Source organism: Physeter macrocephalus, chromosome 4 (genome assembly GCF_002837175.3).
Source record: "Physeter macrocephalus isolate SW-GA chromosome 4, ASM283717v5, whole genome shotgun sequence".
Classification (NCBI taxonomy): domain Eukaryota; kingdom Metazoa; phylum Chordata; class Mammalia; order Artiodactyla; family Physeteridae; genus Physeter; species Physeter macrocephalus.
Window position 1 is genome coordinate 97,859,322 of NC_041217.1, and position 17,153 is coordinate 97,876,474.

General features: G+C 31.9%; 1 protein-coding gene across 1 annotated transcript in view; it reads left to right on the top strand.

Annotated features, from left to right (window-relative positions):
• Positions 1-17,153, top strand: part of DPYD (dihydropyrimidine dehydrogenase) — an 840,387-nt gene that overhangs the window by 204,186 nt on the left and 619,048 nt on the right. The window lies entirely within an intron of this gene.

Genomic DNA, 17,153 nt, shown 5'->3' on the forward strand with positions numbered 1-17,153 from the left:
CAGTTTTTGTTTTTTTTTTTAAATCAGTGTAAGGCTAAGCCTAATTTTTATTCACTAAGAGAATGGTTTATTGATTGACTAATTAATTAATAGTATCTTTTGTTTGTGAAAGGAGCATTACAAGCTCTTATCCAAGTATCTTATCTTTTAACTGAGCAAAAGCTGAAGGAATCTTCCCATAAGGATGTAGCGAATCCTTCCTTTCACAGGGTTTAACACTTACGTTCTAAAATGCTGCAAAAATCCAGTTAAGTGCCCCTTCAACCACCAGGTACCTTTTAATATGTAAAGATCATTTCTCAATATGTCAATGATTTAAAAAATATTGTAGGAGAAAAATTATAAATTTATGTAGCTTTAGGATTTCAAAAGAATTAGAGGTTATTACTTAGGTATAGGACATGGTATTAATCTACGTGGTCAGTTTTTTTAGGATTTGAAGTCCAGGTTGAATTTTTAGATTGAACGCTTGTGAACCCAGGGAAAATTACTTATTTCTTTACCTTCATTTATGAAAGAAAGATGGCATCTGTCTTACAGGATTATGGTATAAACTAAATAATATTTGTAAGTGAAAATCTCTAATATGGTAATTATTCAACAAATATTTTGTTGATGTGGAATTATTAACTTCTCTATTCATTCAATATGGTAAATACTATACAAGTGATTACTTTTTTTGTAGCTGGTGTTATTAATTGAACACCTACTATCTACCAAACACAGTGACAGGTACTGGGTAAGAAAGGGTCCCTGCTATGACCTTGCCTTTTGGAAATTCGTAATCTATGAGCAAAGCCAGATACATTAAAAAACAAAGCAACACAAAAACCTAGCCATAATTCAATATGGTTAGTGCTGCAATCTATGCAGTTCAGGAAGAGTATTCAGCATATGAAAAAGCAGGAATATGGGTGTATATACGGCATATTTGGAGAAATATAATAAATTCAGTGTAGCTAAAATGAAGCCTAGATTACATGAAGAAGAGTGATGGGAAAGAGACCAAACAATTAGGTTGGGATTAGGTCGTGAAAATATTTTAATTCTATGCTCAATATTTGAGACTTAATTCTGTAGATAGTAGGAAATCATCAATGATTTATGTTTGTTTTGTAAATAAGATGAAATCTGAAAAGGAATACTAACTTTGTAGTATCCCAAACACTTATCATCACAGGATCTCTGTCTTGTATGTGAGAATGAATAATTTATGTGAAATGTGTGCATGAAATCTCATTTATTTAATAATAACCTCATGAGAAAAGGAGTCAAACAAAATGTCCAAAATTTGAAGTAGAAAGTGTTTTGGCTAAAATTATATCTAAGGTAGTAGTACTCTTGGCTTCATGCATGAGGAGATACTAGAATTATGATCCATGCTAGCTAAATTTTCCTTAGATATTCTATAATTCAGTAGTGATTTTGTGATTCTAATTAGTGTATAGCATTCATTTAAGGTCTACAAAAGTTTATTAAAAAAAGACAAAATGGGCATAACGATATTCTTTGAAAAGTTTATAAAGTGTCTAAACAAGATTAGAATCATTTCTATTTTAGGAAAAATGTTGTTTCATTAATTCTTTACTACCTGATGAAGCATTGCACTTCGGTATTTATTTAAACACATTTCCGTATGAAGAGAAGATATTTGGAGGTATTTAATTGAAAATGTAATCTTTTGCAGACTTTTAAGGAACTCTGTTGTAAGTAGTATTTTGTTGAAGAATCATTGCAGCAATCATGAAAGGTCAGAGATTCTTGTACTTTAAAGCCTGAAGCTTTTTAGCTATTTACCAGCTGTGTACAATGTAGGCTGTCCCACATTGCTCTGCCAGTGGACTTCAAATCAGAAGGGGGGTTCTTTCCAGGTTGAGAGGGTAATTGAATCACCCAACTCAATGAACCTTGTGCCTTTTTGAGAAAAGGATGTCACTTGTGTTGTATTGTGTTAGGTTTCTGTGATTCAGTGGAGTTTAGGCTAATACTTCCATTCTTTACTTTCTTACAAACTGGATTACAGCTCTAGTTTCCAAAGGTACGCCCAATTCTATCGTACCTCCTCAGTCAGTTTTTCTCTCCTTTGTTCGTGCAGGCTGTTGTTTGCAACTGTATCTCTCAATCGGAAGTACACGTTTCAGATTAATCAAACTATGAATACTAGGTTATATTTTTTGATAGTTTTCTTTTGAAAAAACAGTATGCATAAGGTCAATCTATAAATTTAGTGAAAAATGACTTAAAAAATGTTTCTTTGTTTCATGATGCTTTATTTCAAACAATAGTTATTTTCTCTTTCAAAATTTTATATTAAGTTGTAAAGCTTTGTTTTTTCCACAGATTTGCATATTTTACAGAATCTGTGTACTTAGATTTTGTGACTTTTATATCTAGATAAATAAATTTAATAATATATATTAGAAAAAAAACTGACTAAATAACTCAATGTAAAATAAAATACTTCTTTATCATAGATTCCTATTGAAAGTAACAAGAAGTCAGAGGAGCAACACAATTTAACCAGCAGAATTTATTGATAAATATTCTTGATAACAATATTTTTATTTAAATATGTTGTCTTGATGTATGTGTGTGTGTGCATATGCACACACATGCACAGAGGTTACAAAGCAGAAGTGCAATCAATAGATTTAGTCCATCCTCCTTTTGGGTTTGCTTTTCAATTTCAATGGCTAAGTGGTTTATACCCTTATCAAATAAAATGTTGATCATTTTCAGAATAATTTTTTAAAATCGTAACTCTAATTACATTACACCCTTGTTCAAAAAGCTTCAGTGGCTCCCCATTGCCTAGAAACTAATGTCCCAATACATAATCTATTATGTAAGCCAATTGGACTTTCTCCCACTATTATGAAAGAGAAGTAAGCAGATAAAAAAATGTATTAGGAAGTCCATAATTTATTACTCAGTAATTTAAAAAATATGAATATTATGGATAAATAAAACAAAATGTAGTGATGAGATTTCAGGTTTTCTTTGGTACACAAGGCTAGTTCCCTCACTTTTATTGCCAGATGATAGTGTGAGCACCTCTGTCCATCCCAAGAAAACTGACAGAAATTTACCTACCTGCCATAAGATGATGTTCAAGGGAACACAGCTTTTTTTTTTTTTTTTTTTTTTTTTTTTTGCGGTATGCGGCTTCTCACTGTTGTGGCCTCTCCCGTTGCGGAGCACAGGCTCCGGACACACAGGGTCAGCGGCCATGGCTCATGGGCCCAGCTGCTCCACGGCATGTGGGATCCTCCTGGACCGGGGCACGAACCCGTGTCCCCTGTGTCGGCAGGCAGACTCTCAACCACTGCACCACCAGGGAAGCCCGGGAACGCAGCTTTTAAAAAGTCTATGTGATGCTCCAAGAGGACTAACAAGCCATTATCCTTCAGAGTTAAATCTGCCATTTGGTTTAAATAAGTAGTTCTGAACTTGTCTGTCAGTTTCCCTTACAGCTGAGTTGCCAATTTATGAGTAATGTGAAAGATATGTTTTTTTTCTAGGACTGGTTGTATTCTAAATTTTACAACAAGCTAAATATTATGTGTCTGTGCCATTTGGGGACCTAATCTGAGTGGGTCTTGTGGCATAGACTAAGGTACTGTAATTCTAATTAGCCCCTCCCTATCTCATAATGTAATAATTCTATCCTTTCAAAACTTGATCAGTAGTATTGTTAATGCTTGATTAGCCACTATTGGATTAGCTTTATTCAAATTTTTGCCAATTTTCTTCAGTTTTTTTTTCCATGTTGAGATTTCCATGGGAAATCAGTTTACTTTCGCTTAGAATAAATACTTTAAATCTTTATTCAGTAAGGGTATGGTGTTGACCAACTCTTTTTGTTTCTGAAACTGTTTATACATTTCTTAACTCTTGAAAAATACTTTGACTATGTATAAAATTCTGGGTTGGCAGTTATTATTTTTTTTCACCTCTCAGACAATATCATTTTAGTGTCTTTGGTCTTGCATTGGTGCTATTGGAAAATCACCAGCAGCCTAGTTATTGCTCATGTGACAGTCATAATGTCTTTGGAGGGGAGTTGATTTAAAGATCATTTTATCTTTAGTGTTCAACAGTATTACAGTGATTTATCTAAGTCTGGATTTCATTTTATTTATTTTGCTTGGTTTTCCTTGTGATTCTTGAATCTGTGGATTGATGTCTTTCATCATTTGGGGGAATTTCTCATTGTCTTTCTCCTCGCTTTATGGAGCTCTCATTAGATATACGTTAAACATTCTTACTTTATTCTCAGTGACTCAATTTATTTTTTAAACTTTCATCTCTGTTTTTTGGGGGTTACATCTTAGATCATTTTCTTCAGTTCTACTTTCAGGTTTACTAATACTTTCTTCACCAATTTCAAACATGTTGTTAAAATGGTCCACTGAGTTTTGAGTTACAATTTTATCTTTCATTTCTAGGAGTCCTTTTTTTTTTACATTAAAAAAATATCTGGTAGCTTTTTATTTATTTTTCAAGCCTATCTTTAATTTTTTAAAACAGATAAAATTACTTTTTTTTGTACTCTGAGAATTCCACTATCTAAAGTATTTGTGAGCCTGATTATATTGTCTGTGATGTCTACTGCTCCACTCATAGTGTTTTGTTTCCCTGTATGTTTAATATATTTTTTAATTTTATTTTTTTATTATTATTTTTTAACTCTGGTTGCTCATTTTCAGTCCCTGGACATGAAAGCTCATGGATGCATTCACAGTGACTTTTTAAAACATATTTTACCTATAATTTTAACTTTTTAAATTAGAAGAGTCATAGTAGATAACTATTTCTCAATACCTGTGGAAAAGTGTTATAAATATTTAAGATCTAGTGGGTAGTCTAGAATGATTGAAACCCACATTTTTATTAGTAAATACTGGAATAGTAATTGAGAAGACATATGGAAGAAACTGTTGAAAATAAGATGAAAAGATTTGCCATCAGATATTGATACTCACTATAAAGCTACTATAGTCAGGATAATATAGAGTTGGTATAGGAATGCACATTTCTGGAACTGATGAAAGTCTGTAAATAGAACCAAGTAAGTAAGAGAACATAATATATAATGAAGAGGACATTTTAATTCAGTGGAAAATGATGAGTTCCTTGAAAAGTGGTTCTGATATAATTTTTACTTTACTTTTAGAACCCTTCATCAGGCCATCTAAGATAAATTTTAGGTGGACTAAATTTTTAAATATGAAAAGAAAAAGATTTAAGAATAATTTTGAAGCTGTGAAATATGTGAGAGAAAATTTTACTACACACATTTTAAAATGTATTTTAAAATAGAATCTAACTAAACTTGAAACCAAGTGAACATTTTTTTTGCTCTGCATGTTTAGGCTAAGTGGTAACTTCTCTGTTAAATCAGAGTTCCTAAAAATTTAAATGAGAAAAAATAACCTGACCCTGTGTATGCATGGGCAAAAGTTATAAACATTAAAGAAAAGGTCATGCAAATGATTAATGGCCATATTAGAGATGTCCTACTTCCATATTAGCCAGAAATATGTAAATCAAAGGGTGGGACACCAGTTTTCTCTCATCATATTTTTAAAGTTAAAAAGTTAAATAACCTCCTATGCTATTTAGCAGAAAGGAAGCAAGAAGTCTCATACAGTAGTAATGTATTTGAAAATTTCAAATATATATACTGTTGTACTAGCAATGCTTTTCTATCTTTTCTTCCTAGAGAAATAAAAGTACGACCATTTAATGGCATATGTACAATAGTATTTATTATACCAATCATAGCATTGTTTGAGGTGGCAAAAACTTGAGACAACTGTAGTGCCATCCATCATTAGGAAAATTGATAAATCTATTAGGTTATATTTATATTATGGATTGTTATGAGGCTATGCATTATTATTATATTTGTTGATCTAGAGAAATATCCCTATTAAATGAAAAAAGTAAGTTGCATATTAATATGAATAGCATAACACTATCTTTAGAAAAAAATTCTAATTTATATATAAGCTAAAAGTGGCATAGAAGGAAATAACGTAAACTTTAGATTTCTCGGTTGATTGAGGTTGAGGGCAGGGTAAAGAGGTTATTAACATTTTTTCTTATAAATGTCCATATTATTTTACTTCTACAATGAGCATGTATATTTTTAAAAATATTTATTTTATTTATTTATTTTATTTATTTTTTTGGCTGTTTTGGGTCTTAGTTGCAGCATGCAGGATCTTTCATTGCGGCGCATGGGCTTCTCTCTAGTTGTGGCATATGGGTTTTCTCTCTGTAGTTGTGGCGCGGGCTCCAGAGTGCGTGGACTCTGTAGTTTGTGGCATGTGGGCTTAGTTGCCCTGCAGCATGTGGGATCTTAGTTCCCTGACCAGGGATGGAACCCACATCCCCTGCATTGGAAGGCAGATTCTTTACCGCTGTACCACCAGAGAAGTCCCAGCATGTATATTTTTAATAAAAATAATAAATTAAAATTCAATAGTAAAATAAAATAAAGCTAAGGGGTTACAGAGTAACATGTGCAGGCCTTATTCTAAGTTTTTATTTTGGTATAAAGGATGAGAGAAAGATTCAGCCTTTTTTTTTCTAAATAACTAATATTCTAAATAACTAATAACTAATATTATTCAACAAATCTGTTGAATAATACATTTCCCACTATTCTGAAATGCCACATCTATCATATACTTAATTCTATATTTATTCCCCTGATAGTATATTTATTTTCAGAATATCCTTTTTCTCAACATGTAAAATTAGTTTTACGAAATGGAAAGATGCTCTACAAAATAATTATTGAACACTGTGTTTGGACTCTAATAACATATTAATTTAAATTTATTAATGCAAATGTGTGCTTATCTTACCTCATTCATGTATCAGTTGGTATAACATTAAATTTTCTGGAATTCAGCCTTTAATATGTAGCCTCTCAGTTTTGAGTCTAGCAAATGGTAGAATGCTAAATTTACTAGTGCTAAAGACAAAGGACTATAATATTATTGTCAAAATGTCCCCTCTTTTCTAATGCATTGTACTGGAAAAGATAGATGGATGTTAAATTGTCTATTGAATCATTAATGCTTATGCAAAGTCTGTCCTGTTTCTGTTTTATAATATATGTCTTTGGGCCTTTAAAAGGTTACATTTTTACTTTTAATCACAGCCAACACATGTAACATTAACTACTTTCTTCGTATTCGCTTCAAAAGATTAACATTTAGTTCTGAAAACCTATAACACAAAGCATTATTAGTCAATCCATTACAAAATATAAGCAATATAAAATCTAAAAGTAATATAACTAAATGAGAAAAGATATTCATTGTACATATGAAACCAATTTTATATGAGCCAGGTAAGCCACACTGTTTGTGTTTGTGTGTATGTTTGGAAACATTTAAACATATGCTATTGTAAATATATTTTAAAAATTAATTATTTTTAAACAGAACAATGATTTATAATTATATATGTATATGTAAATTAAACTGGAATTACGGCTTTTTTCTTTAGTATAATCAAGACAAAGAAAAATATAAACACGTGAGATACTACTTAGAATATTTGTCATTATTAATAAGTAAAATTCAGTGTAACAGAATCTAGACAAATGGAATTTTAATCTAACTAACCATCCCATTATATGGAGAAGAAATTTTAAATCCAGCAAGGTTAAATGATTTGTCCCAGATCACAGAACTACTTGATAATGTAACTGGATTTTCCTGAGTGTGCTTTTTCTTGTCGAGCGTGCTTTTGTTTGCATCACGCTACACTATTTATATGAATGAAGTATGTATATTTATAAGTCATTATTAAAATATAAAGAGCTAAATAAGTAACACATTTGCTATCCTGACAGAGTTTTATAAGTAGTATTAATATATTGAAGAGTGGGCAAAATGTATAACACAGTAGACGTCATTAAAGAAATTTGGGTTTCATTTTTAGACAACTACTTTGATAAATTGAAGATTTTTAAGTAAATTATTATAATCAAAGCTAATTATAATTTTGAAAGTAGTTTGGGTTTAAATTAATGCACTTGGAAAGGAGACTTTTCTGATAAATCTATTTGTACCCACTGTACAGATTGTAACTGACAGCTGGTTTTATGAGCCATATATAATAACACACTATGGTAGACACCAAAACACCCTCTCAGTTAAGAAATCTCTCATTTCTGTCAGTGAAGAGCAAACCTTCATAAAATAGTCTGACTTTATTTTGCTTGAATAGAAGAAAATAGGAGTGTTAAATTATAGTCTAGTTCTAATATCATAAGTAGTAAAATTCTGTCAAGTTATTATCGTATATATGATGTTCAACAGCGGTCACTGAGTTTGTTGTTTTAAATCTTGTTTGGGATAAGATGATTTGGAGTGAGATTATTTGAGCTCTTTTTTACCTTCAGGTTTATTTTATTTTATTTAGCTATTATATATGTTATTGAAAATATAAATTTATTTTTAAAACTTGGCCAAAAACTTGATTGACTTGTACTTTTTTTCCCTTTTCAATAACAAAAGATTTTTAAAGAACAAAGAAACAACAACAAAACCTCCACAGTTTTTCTTTTTGTAGCCAAATATTAGTAACCAGTATATTTAAATTATATCCAAGATGACACAGTTCTCAATTATTTGCTGAGTAGGCAGCGCATGTGATAAAGCTTTGTTTTTAGTGTAAAGTCTTTCAGAAGAGAGGGACATTTGAAGTGCAGCAATACATCCAGATACTAAATTTCTAGTTCAAACTTTTAGACACCAAATGCCCTTTTAGTATAGAATGTGTGTCTATTTTTAAGTATAAAGAATCATATTTAAGCCATATTTCTGGTTACTTTAAAAAAGATGTACAGTTTAGTTGGGTTGTAAGGAAAAATAATCTCAGTAAAAATAAAATTTATAATATAAAATTAGAGAAAAATCTTTTAGCATTTTTATGTAGTTTATAAATAGGGGATTCTGTCAATGTTAACTTTACTTCACCTTCAGTAATTTCTCAAATTAAAATATTTCTGTTTGCTTTCAAGTTATGTAATATTTATAAATGATACTTTTAGATTTCTACTTTTACATTTTTTTCTTTGCTTTAATGATCATTCTAACATTATGATCATGACTCTAACATATGTGTTTCTATATTTGCATTGCAGTTTAGATGTAGAAAGGCATTCTATCTCCTTGAAGAAATTATATCATGAATTATGGTAAATTACTATATGAAAACTCTAGCATACACTAAATGAAATAATCTTTGTTCTATTGTTTATTTCTGTGCTTCTTAATATCTCCTAAGAATGAAAAAAATTATACCTTTGTAAATTTCTTACAAAATCTATTGCACATTTTATTATTTTCTCTGGATAAAGTGGGCTTGGTAGTTTTCACAACAGATATTCACATTATTTACTTTAAAATGATTATTCAAAACTGTGAAGTACTTTACACTTTTTGAATTTTACCTAAATGTTTATTTTTGATATTAAAAGATAAATGCTAATTGAGTTTCTGATAGTCTACTGCTTGCTTAGAGGCAAAGATTATAGATTAGACATGGTTTCTGAAATTTAAAAAAATTAATGAAAGACACATCAGAAAAATTTACAACTATCGTAAATATATATTAACAAATACAGTGGTTGAAGAGGTGTAGTGCAAAGAAAGGACATACCTGCTTTATGCTTCTGGTTGGAAAATGGTGAAAAATTGATAAAGCTTTTTAAAGGAAATGTTATTTGAACAATGATATATGGTATGAAAAGGATGGATATTGGTATAGATAATCATTGTATTCCATTTAACCAGAACAATCTAGAGGAAAAATACTGATTCTTCATGCGTATCTAGTGCTTACCAGAAAGCCTCTCACAGAGTAGATGCTCGTAAATACTTGATGATTAGTGAATTGAGTACATGTACACATACACACTAAGTTATCTTAACTAACTTGGGTAATATTATATGTTCTCAGGTCAATTTAATAGAGAAAGGTGGATAGGGTGCAGAAAATTGGAGAAGTAGAAGTGACATTTTTATATTTCTATAATGTATATAAATTATTATGCCTCTACTTACATGCCTCCATGCCATTTCCTTTTTATGACCTAGTAGATTGATGATAGTTTTTCTTTCTGTACTTTTTGCTCTTTTTTGCTGTCTTCTACTTCCTAACGTGAGTTTTCTTTAATAAGTGTTAAAATCTTAAACTCTTAGAATTAACATGTTAAGAAAACCTTTTTAGGGAGAAAAAGCCTAGGGGAAGGGATGGGGACTTAAATTCATTAAATCTGCCCTATGCTCCATAATGTACTAGGCATCTTATCTGTGTCAAGTATTTAAACAATATTTAACATAAATATGACTAATTAAGAAGGAATTTTGATCTGTATTTCTTAGGCGATGAAACTGAGGCTGAGAGATATTACATTTTCCTCCAATCATATGGTATAAGCATGATTCAAATCCAGGAGCATATGGCTCAGAAGCCCGTGTGTGTGTGTGTGTGTGTGTGTGTGTGTGTGTGTGTGCGCTTGAATGTGTGTTTTCTAGTTTAGCGTCTTAAGGTCAGATAAAAACTTTATTTTCTACAAGAATGATTTTTTTAAATTTCCTTACTCATTAAGTGAGACTAAAATAAATTCATAGTTCTAAAGTCTACTCATGTAAAAATTTTGTAAAATTTAGTGTATGTGGTATGAAGGGAGGATTTTCAGAATAAAAGCATCCAAATCTATTCTTCCATCTCCATTTGTCTCTACAAGAATGTGAGTACTGTGAGGGTGGGAATTTTTGTGTATTCTGTTCGTGATATATCCCTGCCTCTCCTTTGCCAAATATGTGAAGATACATAGATTGTTTATTCAGGGATGGTGAGTGCCAGAGAGATGTCCTTTTGCCTATACTTTTGTATGTGCTACTAGAGATATTTTCTGTTCAACTAATGTACATCATGACACTTACCATTATATAGCTCAATCCAGAAATACAAGTAATGTTAATTCACCCTTCTCACACATGCAAACTTATTGAAGTTTAGCCCAAGTATTTTTTAAATGCAACAGATTGGAGTTTATCTTGGAAGGGTGCTTCCATCTGTGAAAACACTCATTGGAAGAAGGAAGAACACTTTAAAATAAATCCACCAGCTGTATTGATAATGCTTTAGTGACATGAAGGCCTGAATATGATAGAACTATTTGTTAAAATAGTTATACCATATGAGAGAATAGCTGGCTTCTGAGTTTTTCGTGTTTCTTGATAATGACTAAAAATCATTAAATTGTAGAGGGATGACACTAATGAAGTTTCAAGCTATAACTTTGAATGAAAAACAAAGAATAAAAGTTGAAGTTATCTTAAAATTAACTCACATAAATGGCGCAAGTTGTACCGTAGAATATGCTTTAAAAATCCCAATGAGTAATAGAAAATTCAGCACTGACAAGACACTGGGTAAGTTAATGGACCGGATAACAGTCAACACCTGTTCTTTTGTGTTGAGATAAAAACAGCAAACATAACAAACATCATTTTTGTCTTTTAGATTTTTGTTTAAAGAAGGGTAAAAGTCATCATCCTTTATATATAAAACAAATCTGTGCACAAAAGATCAGATATTTATTTTCTATCCCTCCCAACATAGCCCTGTACATTTTTTCTTTCACACAGTAGAAGACTAAAATACTTGTGACTGAATAACATGAAGAAGCCAGTTGAAGTGGTTGTGTATTTTCTAGAAGGAGACTGCTGGGTTGTCTTTAAAGTACTCTTCTAAATTTAAATTTTATAGCCTTTACTTTTAGAAAGGTTTAAGAGCTCACAGAATAGGAGTCAAAACTCTAGTTTAGAAGGAGGGCTCAAGAAATCTTCCCACTTACTATGAGAGAAATAATTGATATTGATCTTGACGTTCTTGATGGGAAGAGTTGAGGAATTGTTCCCTTTCTAATAGGTTTCTGAATGTCTTTGACTCTGGGTACCCAGATCTCTATACATGGAGTTATCTACTGTTTCTTCAAAATTATTTGTAAAAGGTCGATTGCAAAGGTGACTTCTGAATAGTTGCTTAATGTTGGCTTAGCCCATTTTCAAAACCATGTTTCTATATTCTGTGATATATGCCAATGCTTTCTGTTTTTTAGGTTTAAATTGTTTCTTCTTCAAATTCCCTGTATTTCCACTCCCTTTCTGAGAATTTCCACATCATCTATATAGTAGTCTTCCTAGTTAGTCCCTTAGTACTGACACCCTTCTATTAAAAAACTTCAATTAAATACTAAACCCTTAAGTTGACAGTGAAGATTCTCCATAATTTGGTCCAAACACATTTTCCAAATATATCTCCTAATCATCATTTCCTAAGTGAATGAATGAACTACTCTAGCCAAACTGCCAAGTCATTATGCCAAGACATATTTTGAACTTTTCTGATTATTTACTCATTTCAATCTACAATGACTGTATGGCATTCCCTCTCAACTCTTAGGTCTGTCACCTCCAGAGTCATTTTGAATGCCACCAATTTTAAAACTGATTCTAAACCTTAGCCTGAAATGACTTCTTACTCCGATAGCAAATCATTTTGATATCAGGGAATGTAAATTTGCCTTAAAAAATTGTCATGGTGATTTTTTAATTTAAGAAACATTCAGTAATTCTTATTAATTTAAAAAATTTTATAGCCTCCTATAATTTTATTTTGATGTAAGGGTTACACTTGGAGTTATGAGAGTGCTGAAGAATTACTAGACAGTTTTATTGTCAATGATAGGCTGTGATAGATCAGGCCCTAGTAAGTTTGACAGCGGTAGCATATCGTGAGCCATAAGTGTAATTTTAAATGTTTTATTTGTTGCATTTAAAAAAATATGTATCTCTTTCTCTTCTTCTGTCATTATTTTATGTGCAGTCTTGAAACTAATTTGGGGCTCATAAAACAATCAGTATTCTTGTGGAAAGATCCTTAGGTGTTTAAGTAGATTATATTCTTTCTGCATTTTTTTTCCTCAAGTATCCTTACAAGTTATCTGCAATTGACATTTTTTGCTATGATACTCTTTTTATTATAAAAACTTCTAATTATGCAATAGGATTTTTTAGTCAGTGAGTCAGTAAATATTTGTTAATCAGTCATGTCAGATGTTCCTGATGTTTCAAGTAAGATGAGGAAAGAATAATGACAATGACTTTGAGATTTTCTCGGCAGTGATTAACTGCTTGCTTAATTGCAGGTGCTGAGTTAGTGGATCAATGGGTTTAAGTAGGAACTAAAGAAGTTTGCTTACAAGTAGACCAATTAATTTTAAGTTTGTAACTGTTCATTATGAACAGTTTGTTTAATGTTTACCACTATCAGGCAAAATTATCCAAAACCAGACCAACGACCAATGAGATAAGTCTGGATTTGTTTACCATTATCATACTAAAGCATTTTGTTAGTAAATACAAGGTGACATCTAAGTATTATTTAATTTTTAGGAAAAAGAACTATTAATTTGTAACATTAATTAAAATTTTAGACTGCAAGTTTACATCTTTACTTTCAGATTTGTGTACAGTAGAGATGCAAATTATTTCCATTCAGTAGAAAATATAACTCTGAAAGTGATGTTTTATTGCCTTCTAGGATATTGTCCAGTTTTGCATCTAATTTAGCAGTCTTATTCAAATATCCCTTTATTAAAAAATTTTATTTTCTACAAGAATGATTTTTTTATTGCCTTACACATTGCCTATATAATTCCCAGTCCTGTAAGTGTACTTTTTAAAATAACAGCTTTACTGAGATATAATTCATATCCCATACAATTTGCCAATGTAAAGTGCACAGTTCAGTGATGGTGAATAAATTTCCAGAGTTACAATCGTTACCACAATCAAATTGAGCATATTTTTATCATCCCAAAATGAAACTGTATACCCATTAGCAGCTGTTTTCCATTTCTTTTCAGACCCCCAGTCATAGGCAGTTATCAATCTGCTTTGTCTCTTTAGTTTTGCTTATTCTACATATTTTCTATAAATGGAATCATATAATATGTAGTCTTTTGTGAATGGCTTCTTTCACTTAGCATAATATTTTCAAGGTTCAGCCATGTCATAGCATTTATCATTGCTTCATTACTTTTTATTGCCAAATAACGTCGATTATATGGATATACAGCATTTTTTTTTTAGCCTTTCATCAGTTGATGGCCAGTTGGGTTGTTTTCATTTTAGCCATTAGGAATAATACTGCTATGGACATTAGTGTACAAAGTTTTGCATAGATATATGTTGTGAATTTTTTTGGGTGTACACTGAAGAGTGAAATTGCTGAATCTCATGGTAACTTTAGTTTTAAAACTTATGAGGGACTGCCAAACTATTTTTTAAAGCAGCTACATCATTTTCCAGTCCCACCAGTAGCTTATGAAAGTTCCAATTTCTTCACATCCTTGCCAACACTTTTCATTGTATGTCTTTTTAACTATAGCCCACTAAGCAGATTAGAAGTGATATTTCATTGTCATTTTGACTAGCATTTCTCTGATAGATGATGTTGAGCATCATTTCTTATGCTTGTGGCCATTTGTATGTTTCTGGAGAAATGTTTATACTAATACTTTGCTCGTTTTAATTGGCTATTTGTTATTAGTGAGTTGTAGATATTCTTCACATATTCAAGATGCAAATTTCTTACTATGTGTGGTTTTCTCCTGTTCTGGTTTTCTTTTAACTTTTCTGATGGCGTCCTTTTAATTTTGATGAAATCCAATTTATCTGTATTTTTGCTGTTGCTTGTGCATTGTTGTCATATCTAAAAACCATTGCCTAATCCAAGGTCATGAAGATTTGCTCCTATGTTGTCTTCTAAGAGTTTTATAAATTTAGCTCTAAAATTTAGATCTATCATCCATTTTTAGTTAACTTTTATGTATGGTGTAAGGTAGAGATTCAACTTAATTCTTCTGCATGTGGAATTTGGTTATTACAGTATCACTTGTTGAAGAGAATGTTCTTTACCTATTGAATTGTCTTGGAACCCTCTCAAAAATCAGTTGAACATATTGGGTTGGCAAAAACGTCATTCGGGTTCCAAGTGTACTGAAGAAACATTTATATGTGTCAGTTGTGACTGTTGGTTTCTAAGAAGACCAATACTCCATTGTATACTATATCTTCTTTATCCATTCATCCGTCAATGGACATCCGGGTTGCCTCCACATCCCGGCTTTTGTAAATAATGCTGCTATGAACATGGGGTGCGTGTAACCCTTCGAATTAGTGTTTTCGTTTTCTTCAGATATATGCCCAGGAGTGGAATGGCTGAACCACATGGTAGTTCTGTTTTTTGGTTTTTTGAGGAACCTCCATACTGTTTTGCACAGTGGCTACACCAATTAACATTCCCACCAACAGTGCACAATGATTTCCTTTTCCCAGACAGAGGTTTGAGGGCCTGAAATAAGGTGATAAGCACAGAAATGGAGTAGAGAGACAGATCTGAGAATAAGAGAAATATTGTTAAACCACCATGAATGCTGTTAAAACCATGCATTTAGATCTATTTTAAAATGTTTTATTCAGTTATGGAATGTCAGTTTGGTTCTTTTTTAACAGATTATAATATTCTAATTATATTTTTATTTCATCTATTTTGTGTGTCTTTTTAGACTGAATTTTTATTAAAATTAATTTAAAGTTTTCATCTGCTAACTTTACTTTCTGGATCACCTGTGGGTCTGCTTCATTTATTTATTTGTTTTTCTGATTATCAGGGATTTAATTCTGTCTTTTCTTATGCCTAGAAGTTTTTTATTTAGTGCTGGACATCTTATATAAGATGATTGGTGTTAAAACTTAAATAAAGACCTGGTAAAGTTCTAGGAATGTAGTAAAGAGTCAATAAATAGTAAAGATGATTGTTGTTGTTTATTATCATCAGTATTTTATATAGGAATTTATATTTATGATTGAAGTTAGTTATGGAAGCAATGTATGTGTTTTCAAAGACCTTAAAAATACTTTAAACAAAAGGCAAAAGAAAAATAAATGCATTTGTTTCATATTGTTAAATACATTCTGCCATCTCTTTTTTAAAAAGTATTTTTAGAGCATTTTTTATTTATTAAAAAATTGTGAAGATGGTACAGAGAATTTCCATACAAAGTTTCACCTATTAACATCTAACATTGTATAGCACATTTATTACAATTAATGAAACATTATTAATGTATTATTATTAACTGAAGTTTATAGTTTCTTCAGATTTCCTTTGTTTTCACCTCATGCCCTTTTTCTGATCCAGGATCCTGTCCAAAATAACAGATTACATTTAGTTGTCCCATCTCCTTAGGGACCTCTTGACTGTTACAGTTTCTCAAAATTTTCCTTATTTTCGACAAAATACTTGACAACTTTGAGGAATACATGTGCCACATCTTCTTTATCCATTCATCTGTCGATGGACACTTAACGTTGCTTCCATGTCCTGGCTATTGTAAATAGTGCTGCAATGAACATTGTGGTACATGAATCATGGTTTTCTCAGGGTATATGCCCAGTAGTGGGATTGCTGGGTCATATGGCAGTTCTCTTTTTAGTCCAAAAATCCTTTTTTTAAGATTTTTTTTTTTTTTTTTTTTGCGGTACGCGGGCCTCTCACTGCTGTTACCTCTCCCGTTGCGGAGTGCAGGCTCAGCGGCCATGGCTCACAGGCCTATCTGCTCTGCGGCATGTGGGATCTTCCCGGACCAGGGCACGAACCCATGTCCCCTGCATCGGCAGGCAGACTCTCAACCACTGCGCCACCAGGGAAACTCTAAGATTTTTTTAAAAAATTATTTATTTATTTATGGCTGCGTTGGGTCTTCATTGCTGCTCGCAGGCTTTCTCTAGTTGCGGCGAGTGGGGACTACTCTTTGTTGCGGTGCGCGGGCTTCTCATTGTGGTGGCTTCTCATGTTGCGGAGCACGGGCTCTAGGCGCATGGACTTCAGTTGTTGTGGCTCACGGGCTCTAGAGTGCAGGCTCAGTAGTTGTGGCGCACGGGCTTAGTTGCTCCACGGCATCTGGGATCTTCCCGGACCAGGGATCGAACCTGTTTCCCCTGCATTGGCAGGCGGATTCTTTTTTTTTTTTTTTTTTTTTTTTT